The following is a 16321-nucleotide window of genomic DNA, read 5'->3' as shown; positions in this document are numbered from 1 at the left end:
ATAGTTTTTATGCTGTATTTTGTGGTTTTGATTTTTGTAAACCGCTTGGAGAGCTTTGGCTATTGGGCGGTATAGAAATGTAATAAATTTTTTAAAAAATTAATCTCTTTCTTCAGATATTGGAAGGGCTATCACAGAAGATGGAGCAGAGTTCTTTCGTGTTGTTCCAGAGGGCAGAACTAGAATGAATGGGTGGAAACTGCAAGGAAGCAGATTTTGGCTAAACTTGAAGAGAAACTTCCTAACAATAAGAGCTAACAATATTTCTTCACACAGCGCATAGTTAAACTATGAAATTTGCTACAACAAGATGTAGTGATGATGGCCACCAATTTTGATGGCTTTAAAACAGGGTTAGACAAATTCTTGGAGGAGGAGAAGGCTATTGATGGCTACTAGTCCTAATGGCTATGAGCTACGTCCAGTATCACAGGCCATATCCCTCTGTGCACCAGTTGCTGGGGAACATGGGTAGGAGGGTGCTGTTGCACTCATGTTCTGCTTGTGGGTTTCCCATGGGCAGCTGGTTGGCCACTGTTGGAACAGAATGCTAGACTAGATGGACCCTTGGTCTGATCCAGCATGGCTCTACTTATGTTCTTAGCTCTTCAACCATATAACAGACTTGCCTCAGGAAGTCATGGGCTCTTTTTCACTGCAGAATAGATATTTAAGCAGATTCTAGAAGACTATCTGTCAGAGATGCTGTAGTTGTAAGGTTTTTGCCTGAGCAAGGGGGTGGACTTGATGTCTCCAGGGTCCATTCCAACTCTAAAATTCCATGATTCCCATTTAAAAACAACAACACTTCAAAGCAGCTGCAGGAAGCACCAATTTTGATTGGAGCAGTGCACGCAGGGTGGAAGAGTGTTTAATGGTTTTACCCTGTGCTACTCTGCTGATCAAATCCACCCCCCCAAAAGAACCCTGGTATTATCCCTGCACTGGGAGGAGGGGAAGATGGGTACAAATGCAGGCAAATGAGCACATTCCCACTAGTGGGGTGAGAAAAGACAATGATGCTTGCAGACCCTTCTTGGAAACATATAATTTGGTAACAGTTTAAAGCAGAAGTGGTCAACATGGTGCCTGTGGGCTCCAATTGTGCCCCTCGACACCTTTCTGGGGACCTGCCATGGTTCCTCCAGCTGCTGCCATCTTCACTTCCCATGAATACCTCTGGGCTTCATGATGGGACTCAGAGACATTCTTAGGAAATGAAGACAAGAGAGAGAGCATCTATGGCTGGTGATCCAGAGTGAGAGAGAAAAACAGATGGCAGGGGATGGGGAGGATGAGTGGTCTGGCAGAGGAGGGAGGGGGAGAGAAAAAGAGTTTGTCCTCTGTGAAATAGGTTTCTGTTGGCACTGAAAACTGTGCATTCAAAGGAGCTGTTTAGTGTGTTGGGACTCAGACTCCACCTCTACCTTAGACACAGTCATTTGGACAGGTTACTTGTCCTTTGTGACCAGCTACACCTCCCATGGCAGCCATTCTGTGGTGGGGCCCATAAAAGTCTCTCAAATTGCTAACTGTTGCCAAAACAGTTTCCTACCCCTGGTTTAAAGAATGAAATATCAAAGAAAGTGCAGAACATTATGTGAATCAACTATTTACAGTTTTGACTTGCAGAAAGCTGCAGTGTTGCAGACATTCACCTTCACTACGTATCCCTTTAATTAAAAGGTTACCTAGGCCTGTTATAGAGCCCAAACTCAATTAACCAATTAGGGGAAGCAAAAGAGGGCGTGTAGGCTAGACAAACATCCTTCACAAAACTCCCTCTCCAAGAGAAGAGAACCCCAGTAAAAAGCCACAGAGAAAAAGTTGGCAACTGAACTGTAATAGTTGCCCAAGAAGGGAAGATGCATGGGCTGTGGAAATAAATTGTAACCTACCTATTCATGTATTTTTTAAAACTTCCTTCTGCTCTTTTACAAGCCTATAGGCACATTCAGAGCAGCTTAAAATGTGTGCCTAACTCCAGGAGGAAGGTGGGGCCTATCTAAACTTTTGCAACAAGTGCCACATACGGGATGGTTATCCATCTGGAGGACAGAGATTATTTGTCTGCACTCAGTGCAAAGCGCTTCTGCAAACCCTTGAAGGTCAACAAGAGCTCTTGGAGGCCAGGACTGATGAACACAGAAAGCTGCCTAATACCAAGTCATCCTGTTTGTGTCTGTCCAGCCCAGTACTGTCTGCTCTGACTGGCTATCTAGGTGTCAGACAGGGGTCTCTCTCATCACCTGCTACCTGATCCTACTAACTGGAGATGCCAGGGATTGAACCTGGGGCCGCCTGCATGCAAAGCATGTGCTCTACCACTGAACTAAGCCCCCCGCCGCCAGGAGGGTAGAGACATCCTTAAGTAAAAAAAAAGTCACAGGAAAATGTGGAGAAATCTTCCTCTCCCTACCCCTTTCCTACCAAAAACGTGGTAGTACCTGTGCTCCAGCTAGGAATGAGTGTCTCAAGATACAAGGCCAACATGCTGAAAAGCTGGAGAACCATTACTTAGAAGGGACTTGGACCTATTCAAGGATTGGTGGCTATCTTTGCATGCCAACACGCTATTCTTACATTACTGTTGTGGCACAGTTGCTATCAAAAAACCTGGTTCACCTCTCTTCACTGACACATTGTCTAACCACATTGCTCACTTGAGCAGCTTGCTATTGTGTGTACTGGAGTTGCAAATCCAAAACTGGCACTAGAAGAGGAAGAGAGGAGGGCATCTCTGATGCCTCCTAAAATCACAAGTAGATAAACATTATGGACACATATCTTCCTACATCAGGTTGGTCTGATGGGGCACGTAGAGGAACAATCACCCCCACAAATACAGGGTGGATCAAGGAGACTCCTCTATTAGTGGCAATTTGACCCAACTACAGCTTCTTACTGCTGGTATGAAATGTCCACCTGCCTCCAGATTCTATCCCCCCATGGAACTCTGCACACGCACCCATGTGTCCTATGCCCCAATGGTGGGGTTGCTTCACAATTGACTACTGTAGGCTGATCTTTGTAAAGGCTGATGGGTAGTTTTTCCCATTTTAGGGGGGTGGTTGGACAAGAAAGTATTTTTGTCCACCCTTAATTCTAGACGATTAGGAAACAAGTGAAAGTTTCCCAACAGATATTAAAGGGCTCTGAGAAGCATCAGGTTTCTAGTTGCAGAAACATTACATCTGAATGACAGAATATCCAGTTACAATTCTAAGATTACATCCTACTCTGTGACTTTGGGTTCCGACAGGTGCCCAGTTATAAACTTTGCAGAAAATCTTAGGATAAGGCTAGGAGGGCTATAGTTATAGGTCCCGTGTTTATCCATTAAAAAAAACACAACCCAACAATCTACGAAGGCAAATCCCACTTTAGCTTTCTTCCACTTCTCAGCTCTACCTTACCTCATTCTCCTCTTCCATTTATCCAAATACACCATTCCCTTTGAGCTATTGTCTAACAAATAGGATATGCAATGATCTCCCTAAGATTTAATCTAGAATCAGAGAAGAAACCAGGTGAAAATTAATCAAGCACAATGCACCAAACACTACATCCTGATTTCAACAGAGCTTGTGCTGAAGAATACTTAAGAGAAGGACATCTGTCATAAATTGAAGTGGGAAGGCACAAAGGTTGATATTCAGTCCTGCAATATATGTTTATTTAAAATATTCTTAGAATGTGTTTCTAACATAATTATATATTTTAAAAGCATAATCAAATCATCAGCATGACAAATAACATGATCAGTAGAAATTATGCCTTCTGAAACAGATAGCTCTTGTAACCTTAACGGATGTCTATGATGGAGGAGCAACCTCACGCCTATTTGGGGATGATGTTCCAAAGCTTTGAGGCAGCTGTAGTCAAGGCCCTGCTCCTTACAGAAGATGATGTTCAAACCTCCAAAAGTGAAAGTACTTGGAGCAGGGTCCAATCATGTCAAGCACAGCTGCTGAGAGGACACGTACAAGGAAAAGACAACTCAGCAGTACATCCCAGCAGTAGGCCCCAGGTTGTGGTAGTAAGCAACAGCACTCTGAACCCAACTTGGAGGCAAACAGGCAATCAGTATAAAGGTTGCTAAAATCAGCTGAATATGCTCTTGTTCCCCAGTATCCAATAGAAGGTGGGTAGCCATATATTTAACCAAGTATAGGTTCTGCGTTGCCTTTATTGGCAGTCCTATGTGGAGGACCTGATAGTAATCAATCTTAGAAGTTATTTGGGTGGCCACTTACACATTGCCAAAAAAGAGGACACATATCACCCCAAACAGAGAACACACATTTGCATTTGCTAAACTATATGTATAAATGCAAATTTAAAAATAATTACTATAATTAAATAGAAATGCAATACATCTAAACATAGTGGGAAGGCTGTGACCAGGTGACTTGCATACCTGATCGGTTTGTTGAGCAGGTACACAAGGGCCCCTGCTGTTCTCCCTTCTTAAGGTTCTTTATCTTTAAGCTGATCTTGGACTTGACAACTCTTCAGTTAGAATACACCTTCATATAAAGGACTGTCCTTTGTAAAGTAGGGCACATGGCTACCCTAGAAGTTATTGAAGGATGGATTTGCATGTTGACACAGTCTCTTTCCAAGAATATTTAATTCTGTTTGTTGAAGTTACTTATTCTTGTTTGAAAGGGGTTTCAAGTATTGAAGTATGTAGCCAACTCGTCACTCATCCTTTTCCATCTTCACTACACACTCCTTTTGGCCCAGCATGCCATTATGTGTTTTACAGTGTGCCAGTTCTATAATTATCATCATCGTTACCATCTGCCATTAAAATGCTTACAAAACAACGCATGCCGCTTGGTACTTGCAGAGAGAAGAAACTTGCCAGAAAGCTTACATGTAATTTTAATGTAAATTGTGTGTCAGCTCCTTTAGTCTAACCCAGCACTTGCTCAGTCTCAGCTGTATAATTAATCACTATACAGCTAGTCTGGCAAACAAAGATGTTTATATATGAGAAGTATTAACTGCATCATTTTAATTTTTAAATTACATTTTTGTATGTAATGTTTTAAAAGTTTTAATCTTCGTAAGCCACCCAGAGAGTTTTGGCTGTTGGGCAGTATAGAAATGTAATGAATGAATGACTGAATGAAATATCAGAAACTATGTTCATATTCCCTCAGACTCTTGCAATCTTCTGCCTACTGGCCAACCCTCCTGCCCTGTCTCCCCTCATCAGTAATTCGCTCCTGCTAAACTTATCTATCGTCTTCTCCTGCTATAACCATCACACCTGTCTCCTTTGGTCCCCGCATTATCTCACTGCTATGCTCTGCATCAAATCCTCAGTCATATCTTCTTCTGCTCCTTGCCTCTTCTACAAGATCACCTCTTATCAACTCTTTCTTTTCCTCCAGATTCCTGCTCAAAACTCTGTTCTTTTGTATAGCCCTTTCCAAAACACTTTGGCTGCAATTTAATTCACTGCTACCCTAATAAAAGCCTTTGAGGGAAAGCTACGTGATTTCTGCTTTGTATAACATTAAGAGCACTGTTGAATCTAAACAAATGCTTTGTACTTATATGTCCTCAGTATTGCCACAGTTGGGATGGGGGATGTCCTCAAATCTCAACCAACTCTACTAACATCTATTTTATTAATTATCCGAAATAATCCAGAACCAAATGGCCTGAAACTGAATTAAACACAATTCAGTTTCAGAAACTGACCATGTGATGCAGAGTGACATAGGTATTCTATTCCACCTTTTCAGTTATAAAACAAACCTGTCCCTAGTTTTCAGATCTAACCGCAGATGATCAGCTCGGGAGCCAGATTTGGCAGTGTTGCATTAATTACAAATGGCTTGAAAATGCAAGAAATTTAAACTCTCTTCACCTTCAAGGAAGTCAGCTCGGATGTTCTATTTAGGGTTATTCTTACAGCATCATTAGCCTTTAAAATAGGTCCATAGTGACACCTACAGGCTAAGGGCTGTGACCCTAACCATGTTTGCTTGGAAATAAGTTCCATGGATATCAACAGGACTTTAATGTAAGCAAACATGTTTAAGATGAAGGGTGTACATCATCCCCCCCCCCATATAAATTAAAGGATGATTCTCCTTACAAGGAAGCCCCTCATCTTTTCTCCATTCCATTTTCATCTACCCTAATATAACCTACATGTTCATCTATCTCAGGATAAAAGATAGGCAACTCAAGAACACTTGAAAATATGAACTTGTTTCAGCATTTCATTTATCCTTTCAAAATATGGAGGATAAAGTGAGTTCACAGGTTATAATTTCAGGATAGCCAGTTCAGGATAAACGTGCCCTGTATAAAAGGTGGGTACAGGGTATGCTAATATGGATTACTAAATTGTTTATCACTTTCACAGACACGAGACTGGGCTGGACAGAGCACTGGCTAATATATATATAAAAGTGTTCTCGTGCATTATTGTTCATGCCAACCATGAGCACATGTGGTCTAGTCAAGCATACTGGATAAGGACCAATGAAACTGTAGTCAACCATACTGGATAAGGACCAATGAAACTGCTTAGCCATGAGATTTCACCTTGGGTCAGTCATCTCTCAGCCTAACATTCTTCACATGGCATCACATGAGGATAAAATTGGGGAAAGCAACCATGTATACTCCCACAAACACTTTGGGAAAAGGACAAATAGGAACATAATGTAACTGCTGTCCTTCATAATCTCTGTGGCATACAGTAGGTACGGTGTGAAAAGCAAATATATAATAATTAAAAAGTGGCTAAATAGGAATTAAAGCTGGGGTTGGGCGGGGCAAGGGAAATAGATGGAAGAATTTAACTAATGTCACCCTGAAAACCAAATGAGGTCAGGGAGTTCAGCCATACTTCACTGCAGAGGTACTCGGAAAACACTCCACGGATAAGGACACTGAATAATGACAGAAATTTAGAGGATGACAGCAGAATTCAACCACAAACTTTAGCTCTGTTTTGAAAACTATATGTGCCTGACCATCCACTTTGGGAAATTTATTTATTTATTTATTTCATTTCTATATCGCCCAATAGCCGAAGCTCTCTGGGCGGTTCACAAAAATTAAAACCAAACAACACACAATAAAACAATTTAAAATATATAGAACATTAAAACCACAATATAACAATACAACCAAAATAAAACCTAGCAGCAGTACAGGAGTTTAAAATAAAGATTTAAAACAGCAAAGATAAAAATTTAGAAAGCTAAAATGCTAAAATGCCTGGGAAAACAAAAAGGTCTTCACCTGGCGCCGAAAGGAATACAATGTAGGCGCCAGGCGAACCTCACTAGGGAGCTCATTCCAGAGCTGGGGTGCCACAACAGAAAAAGCCCTCCTCCTAGTAGCCACCCGCATCACTTCCTTTGGCAGGGGCTCACGGAGAAGGGCCACTGATGATGATCTTAAGGTCCGGGCAGGCACATATGGGAGGAGGCGATCCTTCAGGTAACCTGGCCCCAAGCCGTTAAGGGCTTTGAATGTTAACACCAGCACTTTGAATCGGGCCCGGAAATGGACTGGCAGCCAGTGCAGCTGGAAAAGTACTGGCGTAATATGAGCTCGCAGGCCAGTCCCTGTTAACAATCTTGCTGCCCTATTTTGGACCAGCTGAAGTTTTGGGAAACCAAAATTATAAGGGCGATTCTGGCATTAGTATATCAATAGAGTCAATGCAAATGCTGGAGGTACCACATCCAGACAGTGCATTTTAATATATGTACCATATTCCTAGCCCACAGCATCTTGAACTCTGTGGACCAAAGTAGACACAAGATTCATAATTGAACTTTTCCTTGGTTAAAGCAGCCTTAGGCATAAAGGGTGAGGAGTGTGAATCGAGGCTGAGGTATTGGGGGGTTAACCCTTCACCCACACACAAACACCATTTCTCCAACTTAAACCCCCCAGATTCTATAGGATTTGGGGGCAGGGGAGAGAGGAGCAATAGGTATCCGTCCTTTTCCCCCAATTCAACAGCTAATAAGAGCTGGGGGGGGGGGGTATTTATGTTGGGGAACAGCACAGGTGGAAATGCTTAAACTCCTCCCTCCCATGTCACAGCACCAAACAAATTATTTACTCACTCTGTGTGTACCCCCCCCCCCACACAGCTGCTATTAATTTTAACCAAATAAAAATACATTTGGAGATCTCATAATGTATTTTCCACATCGTGTCTCATTTGGCCCTGCAATTCTGCATGGTTCTTTTATGTATGTAATTGAATTCATCTTTGCATACCTGCAGTCCTTAAAACAATTTTGAAAATAGCTTTTATAAATGAAAGACTAGAGCATAAAGGACATCATGTCTTTTAGAAAGTGTTCTACATCCATGGAGTGCTCTTTTTGTTGGTCAGCCCTATGGACTTGTTGCTTGTCCTCAGGGGTGGACTAAGGGTCTAGTTTCTCATATCTTAAAATGGAGAATTCACAGGAGAAGGAGAAAAGAGGGAGGCACAGGCCACATGACCTAAACTCCAAGCACTATAGACAGATAGCTGTTATCATCAAAATGCACTTCACTGCTTGTTTGCCATGGGCCCCACAGACACATCCAGAAAACAAATCCCGTACTCTCTGCCTCTCTGTCACATTTTTCTCTCCTTGGCTTGCTTTTAGTAATGTCTCCTTTTTTTCCTGACAAGGGTCCTGTGCCTTTAAACAGTGCAGCTTTCCCTACCACTGCATGACCAAGTGGAGCCATTACTGCCTGAGGCCAAGCAAATGGTGATTTTCCACCTCGCCCACAAAATAAGGTACATATGCCCAAGACCAACCAAGTTATTTTATTAGAGGCAGAAAATCCTACACACACTTCTCCCCTTCTCCTGCAGCAGTAAAAATACAATAATTAATCAAACAACTAACAATTTGCTGCCCTTTTCATGACATGCAGTATCAGTGGCCTGAGGCTGCCACCTCACTCTGCCTTATGGCAGGGCTGGCCCTGAGAAAAGCTGCAGTGTAACATTTCTGGTTATGATGAGGCTTTTTAAAAGCACAAGACTCCTACATGTTCTGCTCACAAACAGTGTATACCACTGGCCTCCAGCGGGTCTTAAATACACGGAGATTGGAGGCTTTAAGCAACACCAGTCTAAGTTCTTTGTTCTTCTCTCCTATCTGGGCTTTTGGCAGGAAAAATCTCTGTGAATGTTCTGAGGTAAATTATTTCATTTAAACATTCAACTGTCCTTTTTCCTCCAAATCAGTCCACAAAGTTTAACTATTCAAAGTGTTATAGGCAAATAAGTATATTTAAAGCAAAGATCATTCTACATTCTTTGAAAGGTTCTTTTTATGATCTTGCCATATGCGCTTCCAAAGAATTGCTTGGGGCCACAAATAGACCCAAGTGCTTATTTGGAAGCACGTGTAGCAAGATCATAAAAGTAACCTTTCAAAGAACGTGGCATGGTCTTTGCTCTAAATATACTTGGAACGTGCTTCCAAATAATTGCTTGGGTCCATTAGGAGCCCTACTATGAGGCAAGGTGAGGCAGCTGCCTGAGGATCAAACTGTATGTGATGTTACTTGCATCTCTGTGCTGTTGTTGTTATTTTAAATAGCAGCATCCCAATCATGACTGTGGCACAGGTGGAGGCAAGATCTAGCTTTTTAGCACCAATAATAGCTTTTATTGTGGGACAAGCAGCAGCTTTAGGAGAGGACAATGTTCATCAAGACCACAGCATGGGGAAAGGGTTAATACCCTGTCTTCACACTGTGGTCTCCATTCAAATCAGGAGCCACACAAAAAGCAATACAAACGCAATATGGGTGAGGAACCACTTTCACCCTGAGGACTTGACTCAGTTTTGGAGACGCTCCTGGGGGCCACATTCCAGTGGTGGGCAGGACCAAAGACAAAAGGGGTGGGGCTAAAAATACTAGCATATTTTAGCTTCACCCTTTTACTGCCAGTAACTAAGCCTTAGGAGGGCCATTTCAACCTTTTAGACTGGGAAAAAATTGTGCAATATCCAGGCAACCATCAAACAACTGGACGATGGGGGAAAGGGGGTGGAGCCAGGAGAAGGGGGTGTGACCATCTGGGGAACCCCAGAGGACCAGACTGGGATACCAGGAGGGCTGGATTTGGCCTGTGGGCTTGAGGCTCCCCACCCTGCAATATGGGAATGCTTTTAATGTAATATGTAGTTTGGTGCAGCAGGTTACAGGTGCCGCTTAGGTTGCCAAGAACAAAGGGATCAAAAGACAAAATACTTAATGTTGGGTGGCATCCTATACTGCCACTGCACCTCCACTCGTTCTGTTGCGCCAGCAGAACCAACTGCTGGTGCAACAGGAAATGGTGGTTCCTGAAAGAGCATTGGAAACGAATGGAAACTCTCATTTCCAGAAAAGGACAGGTCAGTAGAGCTCCCTTCTGCTGCCAGTCATTTGAGGAACTGCTAGTAGTTCCTGTTGTGCTAGCGCACAGGCAGTATAGGAAACCGCGCAATACCTTTTTCCCTTTGAAAAGGCATTACAACTAAATACGGAAGGCACCTAGTGTTATTCATTAAAGTTATGAAACATCACACTGAAGAACTTAAACGACTATAATCACACTGTGAAACAGAATACACTCTTGAAATTAGAATCAAGAAGCTTCTATAGAATCTGCAGAATCTGGGCTTTCGGGGGGTGGGATGGGGAGAGAAGGGTGCAATGTTCAATACTGCAGGGAAAGTGTGTTGGAAGAAACAAGAGAGGCTCAAGCGAGGCTTCCTGTAGTCAGGTGGCAGACAAGTGTCTGCATCTCTTTCCCATCATCTCTTCTTCCTCTGCCATTGAACACACTGTATCCCTGCTTATTCTCCAGCTCTGAAACCTTTCTCCCTGTCTAGGCTCCCACCACCACCACCAAGATAAAATATGAAATCCCAACATTCTTAAATGTTTGAATAAAAACAGCAGAGCAAATATTCCCTCACAGGGCAGAATTAATCCATTTGGAGAACATTGGTTTTCTCATCTTGAGTTTAGTTTTTTCTTTGATAAACCCCCAGTGAGACCCACCAAGACCCCACTGTTAGCTTTTTGGTGCTGAGTACATTCTTTTTTTAAAAAAAAAAAATAATAATCCGTGTACCTTTTAGTGTTTATGCTGTTGCATTTGGATATTATTGTTGCTGCCTTTTGAACATTGTCTTGAGTGCTTTTTCACAGAAATGCAATTAGTAAATTTAATAAATAAATCAAACAAGTCTAGATCAGAGACACATCTTCATACCAAACATACTCATTGAGCGCAGTGTGCGCATTAGTTCGCATTGCAGTTACAATACTTAAACCCACAGAAGATTTCAGGTTCAGTTTGGAAAATCACAGAGAATAACTGTGTTTAAATGCTGTTAGTTTAGAGATGTTAGGATGTGAACAGTGATTTGGAAGCACTTAATGCTGCAGCACTGCTGAAGCTGAGCAGGTGTGAACCTAGTCTGTACCCTAGATAAGACCCCACTCCAAGTCCCATGTAACATTATAAAGAGGTGTTAGTATTTTCAACAAGGAATAAGGAGAAGTTTCCTTTAGCCTAGGTGTTTATCTGCCTCTCTGTCTCACCTAGTTAATGCAAAATAAATGTTTCCAGGCAGGAATACTCTTTTCCTAATAATATTTGGGAAGGTGCTATAACGGTAGCAGCAGATAATTTCTTTTCCAAGAATCAGCCTCTTGTACAATGTGAATTTCAGAACTGAATTCCCTGCTAATAAGAGGGAGGCAACTGAACTGGAGAAAGTTTATTGGTGTGGACTTTCTCTCTGAGAACAAGGAGAAAGGGTAGATCTTTATGAATACGTTTGCATACCATCTACTGATATCTAGAACGAAATTCGTTTTATAGTCTTTGTATCATTATACGCAAAGTGCTGTAGTAGGAAAAAGCAGAACAATTTCTTGCCATAAATGCCAGAACAGATCACATTTTGCCCATTTGGTTTAGCACCAAAGACTTCAAGAATCATAATAAATACTAAATATTAAGTACATTTTCAGAGGAGAGAGAGTTTCCTTAAAATAGTTACATTATTTAGGAATTCAGTTCTTGGCCATGAAATACTAATGTTAGGTTTATTCAGCATTACCGGCTGTAAAACCAATTTTTCAATAACTGGAAGATCCAACATAATGTAGCAGAGATCAGCTATACTGAAGTTATCCAGTGCTTGGGGAGGGGGGTGGTGATGCAAAGAGAGCTCCTGTGCATTTCATTTCAATATGATCCAATATATTGAAGAGTCTGTGATAAACTAAAATCCATTGTTTATCTGTCATGAAAACTCATTTTAAGAGGAATACATTTCCAAAAGTGAATCAGTGTTCAACAGATTGGCACAATCCTACAGCAGCTTGTATACAAGTATCTACATCACACCTTACATTCAAGATGAAGCTGGACAGCCATGTGTCAGGGATGCTTTGACTTAGATTCCTGCATTGAGCAGGGGGTTGGACTTGATGGTCTTATAGGCCCCTTCCAACCCTACTGTTCTATGATTCTATGAAACCACCAGTTAATGCAGTCCCGTTTCTGCTGGGGAGGGGTGGGGGGAGATCTATATGGACAAATTCATTTGTTAAGCACACTGACCTTATTTCACTCAGCTCATCTTACACACAGCTACAAAGAGAACAAATATTTCTGGTAATAGCACCAGAGAGTCTGCTACTGTTAATTGACATGAACGACAGCTAGCATATACAGTATATAAACACAAACAGCAGTAGCCAGATAGGGGGAAAAAAAGTGTGACATACCAACGATCAAGCACTGAATGACAAGCTCTGTGCAATGAAGCAACTCCTTTGTATATAATTTTTACTGTACACTGCCTTGTGGGTCTGGTTCAGACTGAAAGGCAGACTACAAAACTGAGTAAGTAAAATTAAATTTTAGCCATTCTTTGTTTCGTCAGGTCTTTATCTATGTACCTGTTATAAGAACAAAAACAAAGCTGTTTCTGTACAATTCCTTTAATTTTTTTTAAATAGTCAATAAACAATTAAATATATCAGACATCAATCGATTAAACATATTTCATTCTATTATGGGTCCTGCATTGAATGATCTAACATGGGGTAAAATCCAAAGTAAGTCCTATTTAGAGTAGACCCATTGAAATGAATGAGACTTACATTAGTCATGTCTAATTTGGCCTATTTATTTTAATGGGTCTACTTTAAGTAGGACTTACTTTGGATTTTACCCCATGTTGTCCAGTTCCTGTTGCATATTGCATTCCAAGTCATTTCAGCCTAAAAGTAAAAGGTCTCTGCAAAGTTGATCATGGGAAGCTGGCCAGTTTAGGGAAGCTGTATTCTTATCTGCTGATTTGTACAATTCTTACCTCATCTGAAGCAATATAAACACATCCACACACACCATGAACTCTGCTCAAATGCCATAAAGCAGCTCTCCTGATATTTTGCCTTTTGACTCCCATCAGCATGAACAATGGTGAAGTATGATAGGAATTGTAGTCTAAAACATCTGGAGGGATCCAGGTTGGGGAAGACTGCCATATAGGAAGGCAGGGGGGCATTACAAGTTGAAGCCAGAATCCCAGAAGGTCTGAACATGAAACAACACACACATGCGAAATCTATTCACCATTTACAGAAACACCCAGATGTCCAAAAGATGCTATTTTAAGATGTAACATCTTGATGCTTGTTAAGTGGCTGGAATATAAATGCAAGAATAATCTCAGAACTAAAATATCAAGTCAGACATGAAATATCTACTCGGATGCCAGTTAAACACCCTGTGCTCCAGGGACGGAGATTTCTGCAAGCATGTATGATTCACTCTCTGTTCATGTCAGAACAGCTACATTTTAGAACTGCGGGGCTCCTTCCCAGGATCACCTAAGCTACCAAATCCTCTGCAGCCTGCTAGGATAACCATTGCATTTCACCGATATCTCTACAGCCCTCTGAACGGAGCAGTTCCGATTCCCTCTCATGCGGAATATTAAACACAGCCCGAACTGTAAACAGAGCATTTGCTTGTCAATATTCTCAGCCACATCCTACAGCACCGTGACCCTGGCAACTGCGTTCTGGGGCCGTGGCTGCCACCCCCTGTCAAGCACTGCAGAGAAATCAAGTTGTTTCCGTCATGACTGGCACTTGTGCCCACAGAGATCATCTCCCGAGATGGACGGGAGTAACATAACCCCGGGGAAATCCCCACTCAAGACTCACGGGAGAGACACTACAGATCAAGGGCTCAGGGCACCAAGGCATAAGTTTCCTCAACAAAATTGTCCCCCTTCTGCGGTGAGCAGGTCAGCCACAATGAGCAGCGAGGGCTTGACCGAGGGAGCTGCAGCGAACCCAGAACGTCTCTCTCTGTCTCTCGGGACCGGGCTTCGAATCAAGCGAGCAGGGACCTTTTTTCGCCCCCTTTACGTTGCAATCTCGAAGGGAACGTGCTTCATATTAAAGAGCTCTTTCCCAGTCAGGTAAACTGAGGCCGAACCCCCAACTTGAACGCTCCAGTTTGTTCCACCGCCCCCTCCCGTAGGGCCATCGGCGGGGGCTGTCTCGCCGCCGTCCCGCTTCCCAAACGTTCATTTCCACCCCCCAATAAACGAAACCCCAAACTTGCTAGGGACTTACAGCTTTCTCGGATCGGACACAGCGGAGTAGATCCTCCCTGGGTCTCCCCCAGATACGGCAGCGGATCGCAATTCCCAAAACACCTAGGAAGCCGACGAAGGGATCATCACCGCGCCGTTTGATCCCTTAAATCCCCCCTTCCCCGAAAGAGAAACAGATCAGGAGTGAGAGATCGCTGCCGCCAGCAACCGTCCGGCCACGGCGCCACCAGCCCCGAAGTCCGACAGAAGGCAGCCCAGCGGTCGGGGCTCCTCGGCGTGGACGGAGAGCGCTGCCCGCCGGCCGGCCGGCCCGCCCCTCTTGCGCGCCCAGCAGCAAGCGGCCGCTCGCCCCGCGCGGGCAGAGGGCGGCTGGGAGCGCGGTCAGCGTGCGGCGAGAGGGAGCCGCGCCAGTCGCCGCTGAAGAAGCCAAGCGGGGCGGGCGGCTCAGCCCGGGCTTTAAAGGAGCCGCGCGCTCGGCGGCAGGGAGGCGCCGCTGAATGGCCCAGAAGCTCGACGAGCGGCCGTCACGGGGCAGGAGGGGGCGGGGGCTCCCTGAAGGGGGGCAGGGGGGGGCGGCCGCGAGGAGGGGCATCTCCGGGAGGGGGGGCATCTATGACCCTCGACTGTGGCTGCCGTGATCCCCGGCGGCTCACGCTTCCAGAACCTGGGGCTCCCCCTGCAACCTGAGGTTGTTGTAGGCACCAGTGCGCGCCTCTGAGCGCGTGCAAAGCGCGGTTTCCCTCTTATCAGAAACCACCATCGGTTCTCTCCGGACCTGTGGGAGATTAGGGGCTAGAAAGCTACCTTCTCAGCTCTAGCAGCAGGCTTGCCTTATTTGATCCCCATCACCTGCCTGTCCGAAAAGTAGCCCTCTTCCTGGGGGGGAGAGGCATTCTGAGGTCCTTGTGCGCAGAGATGGACTTTATAGCGACTTGAGTGAGGACCAAGGGCCTAGCTGGATGTGATGTTAAAAGAGGTATGCAGGAAAGGGTGCGTAAGGCTGCCACTTTTGTTTGGAAAGAAAATGAGTCGATCGGTGAAGAGGAGCGATCAAACAGTAAAAAGCCATCTCTCTTTTCCTTTCATCTGCCCTGCAGCAGACTGGAAAAGAGCGGGGGGGGGGGGAGGAGACGTCCCCCAACCCGGGGGCCTTGCTCCCCACCAGCTGTGCCTCCTCTGAGTTGTGTTGCTTCTTGGTGGAGGGGGGAGAGCAGGGAAGCTTGCAAGCAAGAGGAGGCAGAGGCTGCTTCTCTCCCCCCTCACCCTTGCTCACCCTGTCTGGCAGGATTGGGCCCACATTGCCGCCTAGAAGCAGAACATCGGCAGCTGCCTCTGCCCGCTTGCTCGCCCCCCTCGCTCTGGGCGGTGCAGCATAAAGGGCAAGTCACTGAAGGAGCAGCCTCCTCATCTCCCGTACTCACCTGTGTACTCCCTTTGAGTGGTGCTGTGCTAGAGATCATGCCTCTTTACAACAGCCCCAGCGGGAAAGGGCAAGTGAGCCAGCAAAGGTGGTGCCTGCACCTTGGGGAGCAGCCACCTTTCACATACTCTGGGTAGTTGAGCGGAATTTTTCCTGTTGCACTGCCCAAAGAGATAGGATGCACAGGCAGTTAGGAGACCACCTCAGAGGGAGAGAAGAGGGGAGCAACTGAAGAGCGCGGCAGCCATCA

General features: G+C 44.3%; 1 protein-coding gene across 8 annotated transcripts in view; it reads right to left on the bottom strand.

Annotated features, from left to right (window-relative positions):
- The window catches only part of CALCR (calcitonin receptor), a 250005-nt gene extending 234831 nt beyond the window's left edge, over positions 1–15174 (bottom strand). For 4 of the 8 annotated variants that reach the window (XM_084858824.1, XM_084858820.1, XM_084858822.1 and 1 more), the window contains exon 1: positions 14671–15169. The gene's annotated coding sequence lies outside the window, so the exon portion shown is untranslated. Of the gene's footprint in view, positions 1–14670 lie in introns of all 8 variants that reach the window. The other 4 variants (XM_084858821.1, XM_084858823.1, XM_084858830.1 and 1 more) reach the window with 3 other exon arrangements.
- Positions 15175–16321: the final 1147 nt, after the last annotated feature.

This window comes from Heloderma suspectum, chromosome 5 (assembly GCF_057233095.1).
Source record: "Heloderma suspectum isolate Gila_16-S chromosome 5, 16-S_ref, whole genome shotgun sequence".
NCBI lineage: Eukaryota > Metazoa > Chordata > Lepidosauria > Squamata > Helodermatidae > Heloderma > Heloderma suspectum.
Note: the sequence above shows the minus strand (reverse complement) of the source record. Positions and strands in the feature narration are given on the sequence as shown.